This window comes from Ornithodoros turicata, chromosome 4 (assembly GCF_037126465.1).
Source record: "Ornithodoros turicata isolate Travis chromosome 4, ASM3712646v1, whole genome shotgun sequence".
NCBI lineage: Eukaryota > Metazoa > Arthropoda > Arachnida > Ixodida > Argasidae > Ornithodoros > Ornithodoros turicata.
The window spans coordinates 35,904,942-35,925,278 of NC_088204.1; the positions used below are offsets into that span (position 1 = coordinate 35,904,942).

General features: G+C 44.1%; 1 long non-coding RNA gene across 1 annotated transcript; it reads right to left on the reverse strand.

Annotated features, from left to right (window-relative positions):
- Positions 1–5,824: 5,824 nt before the first annotated feature.
- Positions 5,825–17,793, reverse strand: LOC135391430 (uncharacterized). Its single transcript, XR_010421945.1, has 5 exons — positions 17,553–17,793; positions 16,576–16,611; positions 15,656–15,810; positions 7,793–7,863; positions 5,825–5,956 (listed from the first exon to the last, which is right to left on the reverse strand). It is a non-coding gene; the product is annotated as an uncharacterized LOC135391430 (long non-coding RNA).
- Between the last annotated feature and the right edge of the window lie 2,544 nt (positions 17,794–20,337).

The following is a 20,337-nucleotide window of genomic DNA, read 5'->3' on the forward strand; positions in this document are numbered from 1 at the left end:
GGACATAGAGGCGCAAATTAAGCAGCTTCTTCTAAGTGGCAAGCTGGCACGTCACCATACTGGAGTTTCATATGATGTGAGCGATATAACGGAGAGTGCTGCGTACAACAGGTTACCAATGACTGAGGATGATATATCAGTGACTTGGAACACCGATGGTGTTCCCTTGTTTGAGTCGTCTGGATACGGTGTGTGGCCTTTGCTACTGCAGGTTAATGAGCTGCCGTACAAAAACAGGGTCCAAAAACTGCTCCTTTTCTCCATGTGGATGGGACCGAAGAAACCCAATATGAATGCGTTCCTAAAGCCATTTGTGGAAACCATGAACAGACTTTCGTCAGATGGTATCTCTTGGACAACACAAGATGGTTCTTCCAAGAAGTGTCGTGTCTACGCCGGGCCATGTAGCGTGGACACTGCTGCACGCTGCATGGTCATGAACATGACACAGTTCAATGGTGCTCATGGCTGTGCATGGTGTGAGCAGAGAGGTGAAGTAGTGGAAAAAGGCAAGGGACACACCCGTGTCTATCCAGTGGAGAGGCCGCTAGCAAAGTTGCGGACACATGACCGTTTCGTGAAAAATGCTGAAAAGGCCCAATCTAAAGGAGAGCCCTGTTTGGGTGTGAAAGGCCCTAGCATTCTATTTTTCATGACTTTCTTCAACTTTTGTAATTCATTTGTAGTAGACTATATGCACGCTGTCTGTAATGGATTTGTGAGAGCCACCGCGTTTCTGTGGTTCAGCCAGAAGAGGAGATATCCTTACAGCATTGGATGCTACCTCCCACAGATGAATGACCGACTGACGCAGCTCACTCCCATCTGGGAGATTAGTAGACTCCCACGGTCGCTTTCAGATATGAAGTTTTGGAAGGCTTCAGAGTGGAGGGATTGGATGCTTTTGTTTTCTCTAGTCGTTGTTAAGGATTTCCTTCCAAAGACTTATTATGATAATTGGAGAAAATTTGTACAGATTATGCACTTTTGTCTCCAGTCTAGTATTCCTATTGACAGGGTGGAAAATGTCAAGAAAGCCATGGAAGAGTTCCTTGAAGAATACCAGAAGCTATATGGGGCGGTGAGCATGAGTTACAATGCACATCTTCTGATTCACATGGTGGACCATTTGAAGGAGTGGGGCCCACTCTGGGGTTACTCAGCATATCCATTCGAGTCAATGAACGGGAAGCTTGTACGGCTTGTAAATGGCACGAGATATGCAGATTTGCAAATTGTGGAAAAATTTAGCATCCTGCAAAGCCTTCCACAAATTCTTACAGCATCCATGCCGTGGCCAAATGACTTGATACTTTTTGTGCATTCACTGCTGAAGGGGTACAACCTAAGGAAGTCTGGCACAAAATTCGATGAAGTGATCCTGTATGGTAAGGGAAGCAAAGGACCGGAAGGTACGAAGTACAAGAAAGCAACTGTTGGTACCTTCACGTATTGTATAGCATCAATCGATAAGTCAAAGAGGAAAAATTCGTATGTGTATACCAGTGGGGGTGCATTTGGAAGAATAGTGGACATATTTAAGACAGGCATTGAGACTGTGCAAACAATGAAAAGTGGTGTATACTTCAAGATCCAAAATTTCCGGATCCTCAGCATCTTTCTACCTAGCATAGTTGATAGTAACCCTGCTGGCTTTGTAAGCGTCCATGAAACAAATGAACACGTTATTGTGAATGCGTCAGAGGTGAAGAAGTGTGTTGTGCTTTGCTGCATGGGGAGGACCATCTTGTGCGTTATTCCAGAAAAGTATGTGTTGGAATCTGTTTAATCAATTGTGCTGTACTCCCAAATGTTTCATGTTGCTTTTTGACACTAAACAAGTCTGAAATCTATCGTACCCTTCTTGCAATAAGTGTGAGTTATTCCATGTGGATGATAGTGCGGAGTAAAGAAAACCAGTAATATTGATCAGTGGATGCTGTACATTTCTCTATCGAATGGTGGCCCTAATTTTAGGCTATATGAGTGACTGAAACTACTGCCACCTCCAAAGTTCCAGCCTCAATCTGCCCATCTCCGTCTGCCCATATTGCTGGTTTTGGATTTCCCCATCAATACAGGACAACCCATACTGTAGATCACACCTGTTGCAAGAGGTCTAAAACTGAATTTTAGTATTGTCTGGATCAGTGAAATGCTGCAATTTCATGAAACTTAGTGACGTTCTAATTCCAGCACAGATTGTATCATTGACTGAATCATTCCTGTACCACCAATCATGTCCTCTTTTTGTGTATGTGCATATGTATATATATACACTTTGTAACCCTCTATAGTTAACTGAAGTCAACTTGCTGGAATCTTGTCTAACTTTTTGTCATGTTTGTTTGTATAGCTGCCAACTACATTAATCAAGATATAAAAGTATTTATGCTTTGGGACAGCTTTGATTGTTTTAGCCTGTATATATAGAGATCATAACAAAACATGTGCTATGATGGAAGTATACGTGATATGTTCCCCAAGCTTCATTGTTGTCAAACTTACCATTAGCAAATTGTCTTCAAAGCTTTTTACATTTACATAGTATGCATAATTATTTAGAACATAAGGTATATGTCCCTCTGTGTTCTCCCTTTGTAAATAAAAGTGTTGAATAATTTTTGTAGCAGTGCACATTATGTTGACATGGAGTACATTATTTTACAAATACTAGAAACCAATGTGGCAAATAAATTAGTATTCATCTGCAAGGTTAAATCAAAAAGTGAAATTCACCTCAACATCCAGGCTGCATCACTGCAGTCATGACAAATTGTAGTAAAATATCAGTGGTCAGTTTAAGGTATATGACAGCACGAGTGATATGTCCTGATGATTTCATACATTAAAAACTTTGTGGAAAAGATATGGAAATTTCTCATGAGAAAAGTTAATGTCAATGCTCCATGAAGTTCCTGATAGGACCCTAATGTGGAATCACATTACACGTTGAGTTTCTGATGCGTTTCTGTTGACTCATTAGAAACACATCAAGATCATATAAGAAATTCAATAACGATTTTTGTAAGGGTCATACTCTCAGGACACGGTACTGCACAGCCATTGGTAGTAAATGTCATATGGATCACCTGAAATCGCCAAGTTATTGTCAGGTACATGTGGAATGAAAATCAGCAGAGAACTTCGCATACTCAGAGCATATACTTGGCAGGTACTCTTATTATGACAAATATCAGACTTCGTGACACATCGTAGATGTTTCGGTTTCGTTTGGCGTGCTTTGAAACCGCAACCCTTTGCTCTGCGAAATGTTCTGTTACAATACTGTCAATGTGACGCTTCAGATAACAAAGCTAACAATCAACATTTGAGATATGGCACAAGATAATGTAAAGGCAGTACTTTACGCAGCAATCTTCTGCACTGTGAGGATAGTACTGCTCGCGACACGGTTGTCTGAAATCCCCTGTCAGTAGTTCTGCAACCCAAATTTCCTTGATTGCTTTTCGAAATGTTGTTCCAATAGTGTATTTAAAAGTGGATCGTATGTTGCATGTGTTCCTTACTCAAAACAAATGACCTTGCAACACCTCGAGATTTGAGATGGGATAAACCACGGGGTGCTGATTTCAGACAACCGTGTCGCAAGCAGTACGCGCGTAATCGTAGCTTGGGACAAAGCTGTGACTTTAGTGATATTCTTGTCGCATTATGAGTTGATAATGTTATCACAGCCACGCACAGTTCAACATGGTGAGTAAATAGAACGGCATTTGGTGACAAGTGCCTACACCACTTAGTTGAATGTTCGCTTGCGCTGATAATATTTTTTCAAAGGCGCAGAATCCCAAGATACGGTTCGCAATACATTGTATGTCCTTCTTCCACAAAGTTAGAGCAGTTAAACACTGAATATCCGGTTCTTTTTACGTTGAAAAAGTACGCTGACAACTCCAGACAACTCCAGCATACAACTCCAGGAGAACTTCGAACCGGAACCGTAAATCCATGTGACATTGCAACTTCCCTCATTTCATGTTGACAGGAAGTTGGAAACCATCCATAGCACACTTAAGTTATAAGCACTGAAGACCAGACAGTAGCGGAACATCAGGTAGTATCATACGGGGAACACGTTAACGGTTAAGCGGAAGGGCATAATGAACCCTTTGCTCTATGCGCAACGTTGTGCGACCTAGACTAAATGTTTCACAGTGCACGCGGCTCTTCGTGACGCCTATTCTAGGCGGCATCGGTGACAGCTATGCTACGCGCTATACTGTGACGTTCGCCATAACAGCGACTGGCATAAGCCGAACTTTTTTAAAAAATGTGCCGCTTACTAAGCGTCACTCGATTTAGAGGAGTGCTATTCATATGCATGGGACGGACATGCATGACTATGAAGCATATGCATATCAAATTCTTTCGTGCGCAGCCAGGCGTATGCTTCAGGAGCAGGCGAATCACTTGCTAACGGTCTCAAACTATGAAGGTAAGAATCAGTCGAGGATGCTGCAGGAATTATTGCATTTTACAAATTACTTAGCATGTTATACACAATGAACATTACATAGTAACTGCTGTGTGCAAGCATTCGTGTGAACAGAATTAATTCATACTCTATTGAGTGATGTCACTCATGACGACAGCCACAACTGTCTGTATTACTTGTACACTTAAAGGGATCAGTTATGAATTAAGCTACCCCTACACAGTAGGCCACAATTCATTCACGACCTTAGAATTTTGTTTCCCATGAGGCGAAACGGTTGCACCCGCCTATACAAATTCAACGAACTATGGTTTGCCCTCACTCCTCACATTCCGGAGACAAGATTTCTAAGTGGCAATATGTTTCTTGGTATTTCCGTTGTATCTGTGTGGTGTGCAACCCACATGGCTTTAAAAGCTTTCGCGTGCATGTTTTTGGGCTGCCGTGCTAATTAAAAACACGTGACGCACATGTAGACATGAGCGTAGCAGTTTGTGGCGGGCCATATGACGCAGCATGAGAAGGCCGTAGGCGATTCAAATAAAAGTAATGAAAATTGCACATAATCCGACAAAATGGTTTTAAATGCCATTTGCACTTTGTTTCACGTCGCTGTTAGTTCCATAGTATCGGCGTTGCTGTTCCACATCTACATAAAACTTATACACGCAGCACGCTTGTTCCTACAAAACTAAAACAGTGCAGCATTTTGTTGCTGAAGATGCTGTCAAAACGTCTCCCAATTTCCTCCGATACTTCTCCCTACGCGGCAACCGCTGTAAATGGGCTAACGCAAGCACCAGTTGGTTCAACTATTCGAAAGAAACACCTTCAACGCTTACACACCACACGAAACCTGATTAACCAATGAGTTTATAGCTACTGCACTTATCGCGGAACCCCACGCACTGTCCGTCATCTACAAGTGCAGAGACGTGAAGCCAGGAAAAGCCGTAGCTGTAATCCATGTATGTAAGCACCCGATGTAAGTACGGACACGTCAATATGTCCGGTCGAGCGCATCTACATCATAAAACATGGCTGCGCTCATGTGTGTTTCAGAATGAATTATCTGTTTTTTTTATAGAGGGCACATTAGCCAGTTGGCGTCCACAAACAGGAATGGACCAGATCCAGCATAATGAAAGGTTTTGAAACTGTGGTGCGTGACCATTTAAAAGTGCGTGGTATAATATCCTGATAGTGCGACGTCAGTCGAAGAAGCTTTCGTTATTCCAAATATTGTTCGCCTCAACTTAAGAGTTACTCGAAGGGAGCGAATGGGCAACGCAGGTCGTGAAACGCTCAGACTGAAAATTCGCACAGGTGGTGAGGTGAGGCTTTCTCCAAAGAAGTAGTCAAATGTCTGTTTTATGTGTTTCATTCTTAGGAACGCAGCCTACACCGGTGGGTGCACTTGGTTTTGCTGGTCATTCAGTCACAGCTCCTCTTCAAGTTCCAAAGGTTCTTCAGACCATCCAAAGGCAAGGTTGAAAGCTGAAAAAGAATCGTATTCTGCTGTTGAAAGCTGGCTGTTGAAAATTGTATCTGCTGTTGAAAGGTATATCTTGCGACAATCATCTTTACTTAGTTTGTTCAGACAAATGTGCAAGCTTCTGTAATTGCGAACATTTTTTGCTCCCTTTGCAATAGCAACTTTAGCAACTTAGCAACTTTCGAGGAAAGTTAAAAACATGTCATATAAAGGCGTACGTAAAGGGCTTTGTACAGTTGGAACAACAACGTCCCACACGTATGCCGCCATTTCGCTTCATATCCTGTCGTGTTCGTGTTACCGCAGTATCCTGCCCTCCTCTGGCCTCGGCAGGGCACGTGCTGTTTGAGAGGCAGTGACTGTCCGACAACATACGTTACCTTGCGAGGACTCTTTTGACCGATTAGGAAGACATCATAAGATACTGAAGAAAACACAGTGCCCGAGGCATACTTTCTGAGTCAATAGTTATCCTATATTTATCCTTTATTTATGTTCATTATCATAACTGGTCTAGAATGCGTCAACACTTTGCAAGAAACGTCACGTTTAGCATTTAACGTAACAAAATGTACCGGGGTGACGACCTGTCACAGCATGCGTTTTTTGCTGTATGGGTTGTCAGTATGCTCAAGTTCTTTCCGCAAAAATTTTAAGCGTCGTCGTGAATGTACTTTAAAGTACCGCAAACACTACAAAACTGTGGCGCGTGACCGATGGTTACGGACGAAACATAAAAAGTGGATAAACCAAATACTTTTGGCAACATGTTCGCTTCTTGCTACTTCATCCGCCATAAGATCTGTAAGGCTAGGAAAGTCCGCTCTCTAAATTCCCTCCTTTGTTGTACACCTTTCGTGTTCCTGATAAGCTTTGACTTTGACGTAGATTGAGAGCGGATTAATAATTTTCAGTATGACCTACTAATGGGACTACTGCAGTAAGGGATATCTAACATGTAACTTGCAGAATCGAACTGCGGGGCATCCAGCAGGATCGTCTGACGTGGAATGACCCAGGGCTGTTCCTGTTGATTATAGCCTACGTGACAATGAAAAGAGAATTCATCTTCGCGTGTTGTACTGCCGTCCATGTCTGCCGCTATTTCTGTGCTTTTAGACACTGTCGCAATGCGGCATAGAGTATATGCGTAGTTTTCGTGTCGTTCTGTAACTTTAGTTCTTAAGATAAGTGAAGACAAAGACAGAGAACCCCCAAAGCAACGGAACAATGATCTACTCCGTGCTTTGTGACCTCTCTGACTGCTATTGTAGGTGGTGGTGGTGATGAAAGGGTTCGCCATTGTCGGCCTCACAGAGGTGGGCAACGTCACGACCGACGCCCTGGGGGAAGGTGCATCCTGCGACAACTGTACCGACATATGTTTGAAAGCGTCTGAGGAAATCCTAGGAAAAACCCCATACAACACAGTCGGCACCGGGATTCGAACCCGGGTACCTCGTCTCGACCAGACATGGCCAGCACGCTAACCACTGGGCCACGGGAGCTGGCGACTGCTATTGTACCGTAGTATGCGTGGGAGCAATTCCTTTACGATCGCTTACGCCAATAAGATAACTCAGATTCTGTCTTTATCCCCCTCCCTCCGAAAAACTATTTTAAACCATTCACCTACAAAGCTCAAAATTTTGCTGAATCGTTTAGTTCACTGGGTAGCGGTTCTATAAAATATACGCATTGTAGATACCTCAGAAAAGAAGCGTAACTAGACCTCAGGATGGAGCCAGACTTTTGTGCAAACTGGTTCCACTAACACCAGCACTGAGGACTTCAGAATGCTACCGCCGGCAGTGCGTCAGTGCTTACTGTTCACTTACCGAGCCCCAACGAAATCAAAATGCATGCAATCAGGAATACCTGGTCCAAAATCTTCACATTTGCTAGCATCCTGCAGAAATGCAAGGAAAATGAAAAATAACTCAACACAGAATAAAGCAAACGATCAGCTGACGGAGCGCGCATGCCCAAAATAAGTTCGCAACTTTTGCCACCAAGAAACACGAACTACAGCAAGATTTAGATTGTAATGGGTATAGCTTTTGTGTGTATTGCTATTGGGGTTGGATTTATGGTATATTGAGGTGTGCTGGCGGGACAGCTCGTCTTTTTCCCTGCGTTAATGAGGAAAAGCTTCGCCGCGGTCATATGATATGCATTTGCTTTTTAATTTCAGCTCCATGGCAGATTCTGGTCCCGTGCGGCACAGTGTCATGTAGCGATGTGGGTTCAGTGTACAAAGGAACGTAGAGTGAACAGAAGGACAAATAAAACGGTACGCATGTTGCACTCAAGCGACCCGACCATATACGGTCAAGCCAGTGTAACACTTCTTTCACTACACAACGACCAGCGGAACTCATCATACACTCTTAAAATAAAAAGTGTAAACTCCTTTTTTGGGACTACACCCTTGCCACATATACCACTCCCTAAGGAGTGTACCGCTACTCTCCTCCTTAAAGGGGGTACCAGCACTCCCCCCATAGAGTGTGCGGATACTCTCGTTAGGGAGTCTCCTCACTCCCTTATTATCGTTGCCAGTAGACCTTGAGAGGAGTATAGTAACGCTCATGGAAGGTGTATCACAACACCTAGAGAGGAGTACCATAACACATTGAGATGAGCATAATAACTCACATGAAGTCAGTGTCACTACACCTTGAGGGGGATTTGCAGTGCTTTGGGATAGCCCTTCACGTGGCAGTAAATACAGTGCAGAATCGGAGATTGATGATCGAACGGCGTGTACAAAGTGGGGGAGTCAGCCAGGACAAATGGAAATTGAAGAATTCACAGACTGAATAAGTGATACCTATGTTTATTTACATTGTACACAAATTCTAAAATAGATACTAACGACAACAATAATCATAAGCTTGTCTCAAACTATGCTACACTTCTGACTCTCGATTGAAATAGTGTTTGTTAGTTATACCGTACTATTGCAATGCATGCAGGAGAAGATGTGACTGGTAAAAGATGTAGTACAATAGTTTTTACTGAGAACTACTAGAACCACAAAATAGACTGATCATTTAAAACGAAATATTCCTCACCCATGCCTTTTTCTGGAACTACATGGCGCGAAGTTTTTTGTACGAGAAATAACTGTGTTTGCAATGCAGAGGGCAGGAATAATTTATTTCTCAGAGCAACATGCACATGTCCGTAAGACGTAGGCTATCACTGCAAGGGGATTAAACCCTTGCAGTAATAGCCTTGCAAAACCCTTACCCTTGCAACCCCTTAAACCCTTGCAAAACATATACTAAACCATGAGAGGCGATGTGATCTGACAACTAACACGTACATGTGTCAAAAACTCATGAGTCCTACATGAATATGTAGTGCCTGTCCTGTTCCTCTTCGAGTCTGTCCATGTTCAGTCAGTTTACTTCTGCTCAGCAAGATCTCCTTTTGTATGCCATATTTAAAGTCTCGTGTCCAGATACTTTGATAATTTTCGGTAGTGGTGTGTCAGCAACCACATTTATGATTTGTTTGGACTCATTGCGAATCTGTAATGCACAAAAAATACAGTGTTAATGCTCTGAAGTGCTTTGAGCTCAAAACGCTAAGCACTTAGTATTCTAGTCAGGCAGGAAATACAATACAAATGCAGATCGCAACCGATAATTGATTTCAAGAACGAAAACTACATTCATCCCAAAGTACAGTGCAGGCGTGTTGGAACGTCCTGAGGACACTTGAGCTCTTTCATCTAGACATCTTTTTCTGTTGACCTGTGATATTTTCTTCCCTCTTTTTTGCGCGCATGTGTCAAAGTTCGACAAACAACAACAACAACAACGTTATTTTTGACTTTGGAGAGTGGGGAGGTTCATCGCCACGGGCGATACTCTACCCCATTGCTGGTGGGAATGTGGGGAATAAAATAACGAGCCCCTTCACAATAACGATCGAAGTCCGATGGTGTCCAGAAATGTCAGAGGTACTCTCAAGTTTACTATTTACTATATTACACTTACCCTTATCAACAGTTACTCTCGCAATGTCACTCTTTCGCAGAGTACGCTGCATACAGCCGCAGTTGCTTCGCGGCGCTACCATGAAATAATAAATAAAATAAAATATTAATATTAGGCACACCCTGGCACACATTACTGTACAATGGAGTTGCAGTTCTGAGTTTTGCTGGATAATTGTTCCTTCGTCCCTGTCAATACACCATTTAAGATCAGGTCAAGCACCTGTTAAGAGCTAACCTGTAAATACTAGAATCAGAATATTACATACTTATAGATAATGCACTGAACTCGTACGGCTTTACGTGAAAGAGTACGATACTATGAGTACATAAAAAATATATTATGAATTACACTTGTAACTTTGAAAACTCACCTGCGCGAGCAGAACATGCGTAACTAAGAAAGCAAAAGGTGATTCCTTCCGAGAGGCAATGACACCCACTACGCCTTCTTCGTAGACTCACTGTAGTTTGGAGGTAAACAATGCCATCTTCCTGAATGAATAAAACTACTACTCTCAGCACAGTCCTTATGTCCTGTAATGTCGCGATCATCACATAAAGTACGTTGCATACGATGCGAGATTCTAATAAGAAGCGTCTGAAATGCTATACAACACCCACTACTGCAAGGTACATACATCTGCTTTTACAGTACCAGAGGTCACCTACACCTGTTTGAAAACAGAATGACAAAAATTAACAAAACGAACACAGAATTATTGTAACAGTTTCAACAGATGCGCCTGTCTAACCAGCTATGAAGCAGTGCTACATTACAACGTTCGCGACATGCTAAAAATATAGGTGAACTACAAGAGACTCGCCCTTTGAGATATTTTCAAAACATCACGCAACGAGTTTGCATACAAACGTGCATGAGCAGCTGGAAGGCCGAAGTACAAATTGAAGAGAGCAACACCAATAACCATTGTAGCACAACATGTGCCCCGCGTCTCGATAGCGTTCCCCAGCTACTACAACGCGTGCGCATGGCTCCTCCAAACAACCTTCATCTGGGTTTCGTCCACTCCCCATCTGCTAAAGGGAGTACCGTAACTCCCTATACTCGGACAGGGGAGTAGTAACACGCCGAAGGGAGAAACAGGTAGTCGTTACCCTCTTTCTACTCCCAAAGTACATCCTTTTTTAGGAGTGTACTCTGGAGGAGTGTACTCAGCTTATTGAGTACCCTGAGTGCTGTAAAAGTTTCGCACGCTCTTGGCGGATTCGAATGAAGAGTGAAACAGTTAATGCAATCGTTGCATTGCTCAACACACCCATGGTTAGCTTGAAGTTGCATTTTCTACACCGACACTTTCACTTATTAATCACAAATGCTTTAGTACACCTCCACTTGGGGATCATCATCCCTTGCCATGCACACAATTGGTTTATCCTACGAGAGTAGATGATGAAACTCTTTTCGCGAAGTTTTACAGCGATAAGCTACTGCAGGTTCAATTTCCTGTCCCGTACGTTGCATCGCCGAAAACCATTATCTCTCTTGGCGCCAGACGAAGCGAATAAATGAGAAAACGGCGCGGGATGGATATGGGTCATTTCAGAGAGCCACTTTGTCTGACTAGCGTGTTCCACCTCACATGTCACGGCCAGTGTTTCTATGTTGGAGGTTTTCCAGAGTTTCGTGCTAGAGCCTAGAGCCTCTCGTGCTAGAGCAAGGGAGGTCAAGGAACAACATGACCGTTTTTTCAGTTGATGTTGTCGACCTGTTTTACTCAATTCCACACGTTCAACTCCTACAGTCAGTGGAGGATATCATCGAGCGCTCGGGAGGAGTACGGTTCCAGCATAATGCGGGAGTCTCCATTTCGACGTTCATGGAGCTACTTACAGCTTATCTGTCTTCGACCGTAGTTCAAAGCTCTGGACGGTTCTACATTCAGAAGAAAGGAACTCCCATCGGCTCGTGTGTTTCACCGCTCTTATGCGAGATATTCCTGGCCGCTGTGCACAATCAGGTCTACGAAGCATTGAAGGATAGGTGCATCTTTAGGATTTTTCGATACGTGGCCGATTACTTAATTTTTTTCACAGATTCGGATTCCTCGAGGATGGATACACACTATATTTTAGATCTAGCTAAGCTAACGCCAGCGGCCTCGATTTTACCTTCGAACTGCCTTTGGAAGGTTGCATTCAGTTTTTGGACATTAGAATGGTTGATTCTGTTTTTCACAAATGCTGGTCCTACCACCCGAGGCCCAGGAAGGCTGTGCTCCCTTTTAGTTCTTGCCATACCAAAATTGTCAAGAGGGGCATTGTTCGAACCATGCTGCGCTCTGCTCTCAATAAGTCTTGTGAACATGAGATGCAGCACAGCTTCCAAGCACAGCTGGGGAAGTTGGCAGTCGGTGGATACCCGGACACCCTCATCCAATCTGTGTCAGCAACCTACATCACCGAGATGCGGCATGCCTCGACCACAAAGAGGAGGCGGCCCGAAGGAAGACCTGTCTGCCATTCCTTATGTACATAAAATTTCGCACAACATCAAGAAAGTAGCCGAAAGACATGGTGTCCCAGTGGTCCTGTCCGCTCCGGTGAAGCTACAAAAGCTGTGCTCCAGAGTCAATAACCCCAAGCCACGCCGGGGTGTGAAGTCCAGCATAAGAGGCCTTTCGTAAAATGTGACACATCTTTGGTTTATAAAATTCCTTTGACCTGCGGCAAGCACTATATAGGGCAGACTGGAAGGTGCCTTAATGTTAGGTTACTTGAACATGCAGCTGCACTAAAAAACACGCCCAGTGGACACCTTGCACTACATGTAAGGGATTGCGGTTGTACACCGTTATCTGACCGCACGCTTGCCAAGCATCCCAATCAGACAGTGAGGCAGATACACGATGCCTTCAACATTTTTCAGCATGGTCCCGATTGTGTCAGCTGCCCTTCAATAGCCTTGTCTTCTGAGTAATATGATTATCTAACGAGTCGCACAGATCGTGATATCGCCGTTTGAGTGTGCTAACCTTGCTGTCATCGCTGTTGACGTCATCATATCTTGATGTTTTTTGTTCCTTGCATTAAATTCGTCAGTTGAGAGTAAGCTGTTTCTGTTGTCCTGTCTCCTACTTTGTCCGACGTCGCCCTTGGCAGCCTAAACTAGTAATTTACGCAGAATTTGCACATTGAGCGCGAAGCGGCGGATCCACGGAGTTTTCGGGTTATTTTATCTTTGTAGCACATATTGCAGAGAGTGTTAGGGGATCAGTGTTGGCGAAAATCCCTGCATGGCAACATTGTCTTGGAACCACAAGGGTACTAATGCTAGATCTAAAAGGATACTAAGTCCTGACGCGGTTATGGACAGCAGGAACACGTAAAGGAAACGCGCTCACTCCCATTGACAATCAAGCCCGGAATTTCAACAAACCTTTCGCAAGATCAAGAAAACGACATTCCAGATGGCATCCGGCCACTCGTCTGGACGCCCTGTCTTCATTTATTACTGTCGTCTTATTTCAGTGGCCATGTTCAGTCTGGAGAGAAGTGTATTTCATGCGCCTCTTGTCCCTAACTCAGGTGCGCAATGGGTATAACCATAAAGCTGTATTCGACGAAAGTATGCGCGTCGAAACTTTTATAAACTCATACCGTGATAGCGTAGTTTGAAGAAAATCCAATGTATGGAGGCTTTTACGGCTCCGTTTCAAGGGACAGTCGGAAGAGACTTCGCAACACTCATCCACAAAAAGAAAAGGGCGCAGACTAACTAGTGCATGATGATTAATAAACAAAAATCCGACAGACACGGGACACGTAGACAACCACGAAGTTCTCAGATTTTATGTAAATAGGTCATTGTTTCTCCCTCTTCCTTCCCTCCAGGAGTTTGATATTTAAGAGGTTACATGTTATTAAACCCTGTACTGTGTTTGGCAACTTGGTGTTTGTCTACGTGCCCCGTGTCTCTCGCTTGTTTCGTTCTATTAATCTTCGCAACACTGGCCGGCGCATGCGAAGAGTTACGCCGCGCGCATGCCGGCTTCTTGTCGCTCGTAGCAGCAGCGGAGAAGGTATTGCGTGTGTGCTCGGAATAGCGGCGTTATCGGCTGTCCTAAGAAGTACGCGTACGGAATATAATCTTGCTGCGGTCCACAATCGGCAGGGCGAAACCTATACCGAGCGGCACAGGCGAGCCCCACTAAACAGCTCTGTCGCTGTCGTTGATCTGATGCCAGTGTAACTTACATCCTATCTGCCTGCTTTTTAAATATTCCTCACACAGACAGGGTCCATGTCTCATAGTAGGCTCAGCGATTCCACTGACTCCAACAACTCCAAACCGAATATAGGCTGCCTACAATTTAAAGAACGCAACAAGTCACATAAGAGACTGCACCAGAGACATCATTCAACTACAGGGCTTACCTAGAACTATAAAGGGTGTGTGTGTGTTTTTTTTTCATCTCTGGGCCTGCGGACGATCTTGGGCATCTGTTGCTCAATCGTCGAATGACTAATTACCTAAAAATCGTTCGGTTTTTAATTATAAAAGCTACGAAACAAACAGAACATTTGTTCGTTTGGGTCACCTGATATCGTAGCCGTTTTCAGAACAAAAATGCGTTCGGTACATCGTCCGCAAAAAAAATCGTGAAGGAACATCATTTTTTTTCTTTTTTTTTTATTCATTGCGCATCCTCGGAGACCCGACTTTCCTTCATCCCGAACGTGAGAGGGTGAAAGAGCACACTGTCGCCTCTCGCGACCTGGAAAAAAAGATTAAAAGAAAAGAGCAAATGCAACCCAAGATAAGGGCAGTTCGGATAGCGTCCCCCGATACACGTGTTTTTGTTTTGTTTCCGCAAGTTAAAGCTCGTCTCCGACGCATGAGGCGGCACTCTGCTCCTTCACCCTTCCACGTTGGAGGTGAAGGAAAGATCCGTCTCCGAAGGTGCGCAATGAACAAAATAAGGAAAGAATGTGTTCGCGCGATCCTTTCTTTTTTTTTTTTTTTTTTGCGAACGATCTACCGAACGGATTTTTGTTATGAAAACGGCTGCTGTATCAGGTGACCGAAAGGAACAGATATTTTCATTGGGACAACATCGTAGCTTTTATAATTATACAGTTAATTAACAATCTCTAGGTAATTATTCATTCGACGGTTGGGCAACATATCCAAGAACGTCCGCGGGCCCACAGATGATAGAAGTGAAAATGGGATGTCTATAGCCCTTATTTTTTTTAATGAAAACCTCTCTATCGAGAAAAAAAGAAAAATACACCCTGTACATTATTTACATAATAAATGTACGATTTGCTGCTTTATTTTTCTTTCGTTTAGGACGTATATGTTTGAAGCCACCTCCCCCGCACCTGCAGATAAAATGAGGGGATCCCGCACAAATTCCTGCTTACAAAGAGTGACGTACCTTCATGGGTTCACATGGTCTGACCAATCTCGTTCGGCAAACCCTAAGTAATTCCTCTCCCTCTTATACCGATAATTCACTGCTATGCCAGTTGCACTAGACGAGTAGCGTATTCCTAACTGCAGGTCACATGAACATAGCTTTCATGCGTAACATCGGCTGCTTACGGGCAACTTTCTGAGAGTCAATCAACGACCGTTCGCCTCTCGCACCAAAGTTAACGCAAAAAATACATTATCGTATTTTCCGTAGTCATGCGCTAAAATAAGAGAACGGCCAACCTATACCTCGTAAAAGGCGTCATTCAACGCGCCTAACGCATCAACAGTTAAACCCTGGCGGCTTGATAAAACGTTGGTGCAAGAGCTTGTGTCGTCAGGACTGGTTTCCGTCCTATGTGTTGAGACCGTAAAGTTGTTCGGCTGTTGTACTTACCGCTTTACTGTAGAGCAAATGTAAAAAAAGGCATTATCTCTCCAGCGCTTTAAGGCATCATGCATCACTTCATTTAGAGGAGCACGTAAGCGGGGATACTTCATTCAATAATATCAGGAGTATGTGTGACTCAAGACATGATTTCACAAAGTCTGATCGAAAGTACGAGTCGAACTTCTCATAATAGAGGGTTCGAGTACATCGTACGCAAATGCGATAGCGTACGTAAGACATAGCGTTGGGCGTTCTGCGTAATGCGCGAAGCTCTTTGTTATCGGTGTGCGCAGAGCCATCAACGCTATCCTTTACGCACGCAAGGGCGGCAGCGTACGATGTACTAAAACTCTCTAATGTGGCGTGCAGACGGTTGTATATCCTAGAAGCGCATGCTCAGACCAGGTGTTTACCAAAAGCATAGGACTATTTTTTTTTAATTCCGTGTCAGCGCCGCGAAGCCACTGTGGCTTTGAGCAGCGTACACACGTGGACAGACTGAGAAAGGACACCTGGAAGGAGTGGGGGACAGGGGTTAGTTCGCGTCCTGGGCCGACTTCAGGGGAGAGCTATGCCGGCATTCGTCTGGAAAGTGGCGTGGAACAGAGGCGGTGGCAGGATTCGAACCCGTGTCACCTCTTAGTCTCGGCGTGGAAAGCGATCATCTCAACCACTATGCCACGGGAGCTGGTCATTGGACTAAAACGCAATTACATTCCTGTCTTCGAACAACTGGGTTATCATAGCAAAGAGAAAAGCGTTTGCTTGTGGAACCTACCAGGCGTACGGTTTCCTGCGCATGGCTCTCCAGCACCTTCGTCAAAATGAGAGAAAGATTGTAAGACAATCAGCTATATCAGGAATACTCAATCGAGTGGTGGGGGATTTTCGGATGTCATGGGGGAGTGATGCTGCCTACACATTGACCTCCAATTGGGCCTTCTGCGCACTTTCCGTAGTATTGTCCATAGCATTATCGTATTATAGTAGCAGTCTCCGTATTCACAGGACATCTCCCTCACACAGAAGGCCTACCTGGCGCTAAGGTTGCACGCCAGAAAGAGTTCTTTCAAGAAACTTGAAAGAATGAATAAAAAGCCTCGAATATTGAATGTGCCATTTGCTTTGGGGGTTAGTAGGGGGGTGACACTTTAATGAACGGCAAAAGTAGAGCATGGAGCAAAAACTGGGTTGAGAGCACTGAGCTATATGGACTTGAGCTCCGTTGTCGCTCCGTTGTAAATTAAGCAAGGCATAGTCCCCAGTTTGTTGCCTAGGAGAAGTGGAGTATAGTCCACTGAATCTTCTTTAGGGGACACTTTTTCTTCGGTGCAGTTACTCCATACTGTCTTTCACATTACATGAGGCATAACTACGCCGTGGTTGATATCAGATTTCTTACCCTTTCCGTGCTTCTTGCCTCTAAAACGCGTCACCAACATTTACATCTTCACAAATCTACGCCAGTACATCAGAATATAGTGTGACGCTAGTATATGTCAGTTCTACGCGCAATAGAATACAAAGTTTTCCTTCCGGAATGCCCCGAACACTTAAATATGTTCCACCGAACTCCGACCGCGCCGTGGCGTTGAGGGAGGCGAAACACAATCAACAAAATGATAAGAAGTGAGGACGTCAAGGTTTGAAGAGTTTGTTCAGATGAAGCGCAGGACTATTGGAGGACCAACTTTACTTTGGGTCAACACTGTTTCTCGTGATAATCATGTGGAGTGTGCTATGAGATTCGCTTACTCATTTTGATGAGATGGTTAACTTCTTGTAGGGAACTTCATACAGGACTCGAGGCCGGAATGATGTTCTTCTTCTTCCTCTACCGATCAAAAGATGGTTGCGGGCCACTATTCTTCTTCTCACACGCAGCAACTTCTTCTTTCACGATATACAGCTCATTCGTTTACCTTAACTGACTCCTATCCCACAAGTGGTTTAAATTGGGATAGCGGTGCACGTAATGGGGTAAACAGAGGAACCATCCCCGCACTTCAAATGTGGTCCCAGAGCTTTCCTCAGCCGCTGATGTGAATACGTCTGTTCCCGAATGTCACTAGTGCTTGTCGAGACATTCCATTAAGACTTTTTGTTCCGGATTGTCTGTGAAAATGTTTGAAGAGCGACCTCTTCTTGCAAGGTGCTATGATTGCGCGGGACTTAGGCAAATGCCCACTACGGGAAGTTCCTGTCTGCAATACACAAACGCTCTGGTTGTTGCCAATGGCGTGGATATCTGAAAGGTGCATTTTTTTTGTAGACTAATTAGCCTTGCAAGCTTCAATCTCTCGCTGCTGAAACGTACCAATGTTTATCATATGATCAGTGGCATGTGTGCTGACACGGCCCTTGTTTTTCGGTACAGCGAAGACCGGTCTTGGTGGCTCAGTCGGTAGCGTGTTCGCCTTCTGATCCCGAGATCGCGGGTTCGAACCCGGCCGAGGACGTCAGCAACTTGGTGGCAAGGTACAAGTTCCTTGGACACGCCGTCTTCCGCGAGGGACGTTAAACACGGGGTGCCGTGTGGTGAGCTTTCATCGCTTTTTTTCATCGTTTTTATGAGAGCGAACTTGTACGAGTGCGACAAATTCCAACAGTAGAAAAGATTATAAAAAGACGAGTCAAGAATGGCGAGCTTCAGTACTTGATTCACTCTGGTGACAGCTCGAAGTGGGTACCGGGAAATTATCTTTTTGATTGACTGGCTGAATATGGACTGTTCACAGACTTCGGATGTACCTGAGGGACGCAGGACTATCGAACACCTCGATTTTCGAGTGCAAGATCCGTGTGGAAAGCCTCATGCAACGTGGAAAGAAATGATGGACTGCAGTTTGACAGAGGGATCCGACCCAGTGATAGTGGAAGCCTTTAATGTAGTCACAGACATGGTGCTATTTCAAACGATGCCAGATCCCCCTCCAAGTAGGGATGTTTGGAAGATTGCAAAGAAAATCTATGCTGGAGTCCACAGTGGCTGTTCACTGAGGTCGTCCCCAGGAGGTTTGAAAGTAATCCAAGACTGGACATGCACAATTGACAGTCTGTTGCTTTACGTGGATGAAGTGGATGCTATACGAATTGCTGAAGAGAGTCTATGTTTCATGGAGTATGCTGTCCGCTCAAAACTTCATTTTGTGGCAGGCTACATTAGTATGATGACCATTGACCTTCTTAAAAATAGACTGTTGCCTAAAAAAAATTCCATGTAGCAAAAGCGAAACAGAAATTCTCTTTAAAGCCTCGTTCTTGTCATTTCACTGTGTGACATGGATAAGTGCGGGTGGTTTGTCACTTCTCTTGGATTCCATATATGTCTAGCAATAGTACTGATATTGCAGTTTAAAAAGCCACAATTTTACACTGTACTTCAACAAGGCAACTGTACCCTGGAGGTAGAACTGGAGGAATACGTTTATGTGCACAGGTGTCCCTCGGACTTGCTCTCCATTAGAATGTGGGATAAAGATGGTCGAGCGAAGCGCTATGGTGTTACACTGACACAAAACGAGACGCGTCAGTTGGATGAATGTCTCCATCGGATCAATGTTAATGAAACATTTCATTACCAACATGAGTGTTTGCAAGTGTGTTGTCTATGTGATGAACGCACGTTGACACTCCGTCGGTGTCCTGGCAACATGTACTCTCTGAGTCGAATGGTTGGCAGACGACCTTCCGGCTATGGAATTTCCCTGTCGAAAAAAGCCATCACTTCACTGTCCTTATATCTGAATAATAAAGTGTTATGTCTTGAAAAAGTATGTCTCTAAAGCTTACCATGTTCGTAATCCTCACAGCCTCAGCTGGGAGGGATTTTCATTTTTCCTCCTCAGGAATTTCTTCTTATGTAACCACGGGAGGATCGATTAGTATCGGCCCTCCGGAAAAAAAGAGAAAGATGGTGTGATTCGTGTGCCTTCCCCCTCCCAACGGATAACAAGTCTCAAGGCTGGTTAGCAATCAGGTAGGAATCGCTTGTGAAATGCGTAAGAGGGATTCTGGAGAAAAACAAAGAGAAGCTAATTTACATGAGTTGCATTGCAAGTATGAGGAACACCAATACTGGAGTCACGTTTGGCGAAAAGAAACTATTCACTACTCAAGAAAGACTAAATAAGACTCCATTATCTACACGTACGTCTTCGCAAGTCAAGAAAAAAAAAACGGTCAAGTGAATGTAATTTATAAAAGATGCAAAGCAGCCAGGTACAGTCGTATGAGGAAAAACCAATGCCAGACACGCATTCGAGATAGTGATCAAGGAGAAAAAGAGGTTATTCGTTGATCAAGTCGCCACGGGGTGTTGTTACCTACATGCTCAACAAGATACTTTGTACGAAAACATGCAAAGAGGAACTAATTCATATGGGTTACACGATCAAGAGTGTAAGGAAAAGGCGATATGCTTAATTGCTACAATGAACAACGAAAGAACGAGAGAGATTAGTCAGACATAGTTGACTATATAAGGTTACTTGAAAGCCACATGCCGTGTGTCAGTGTACGTCTTCAGTGACCGCCGGCA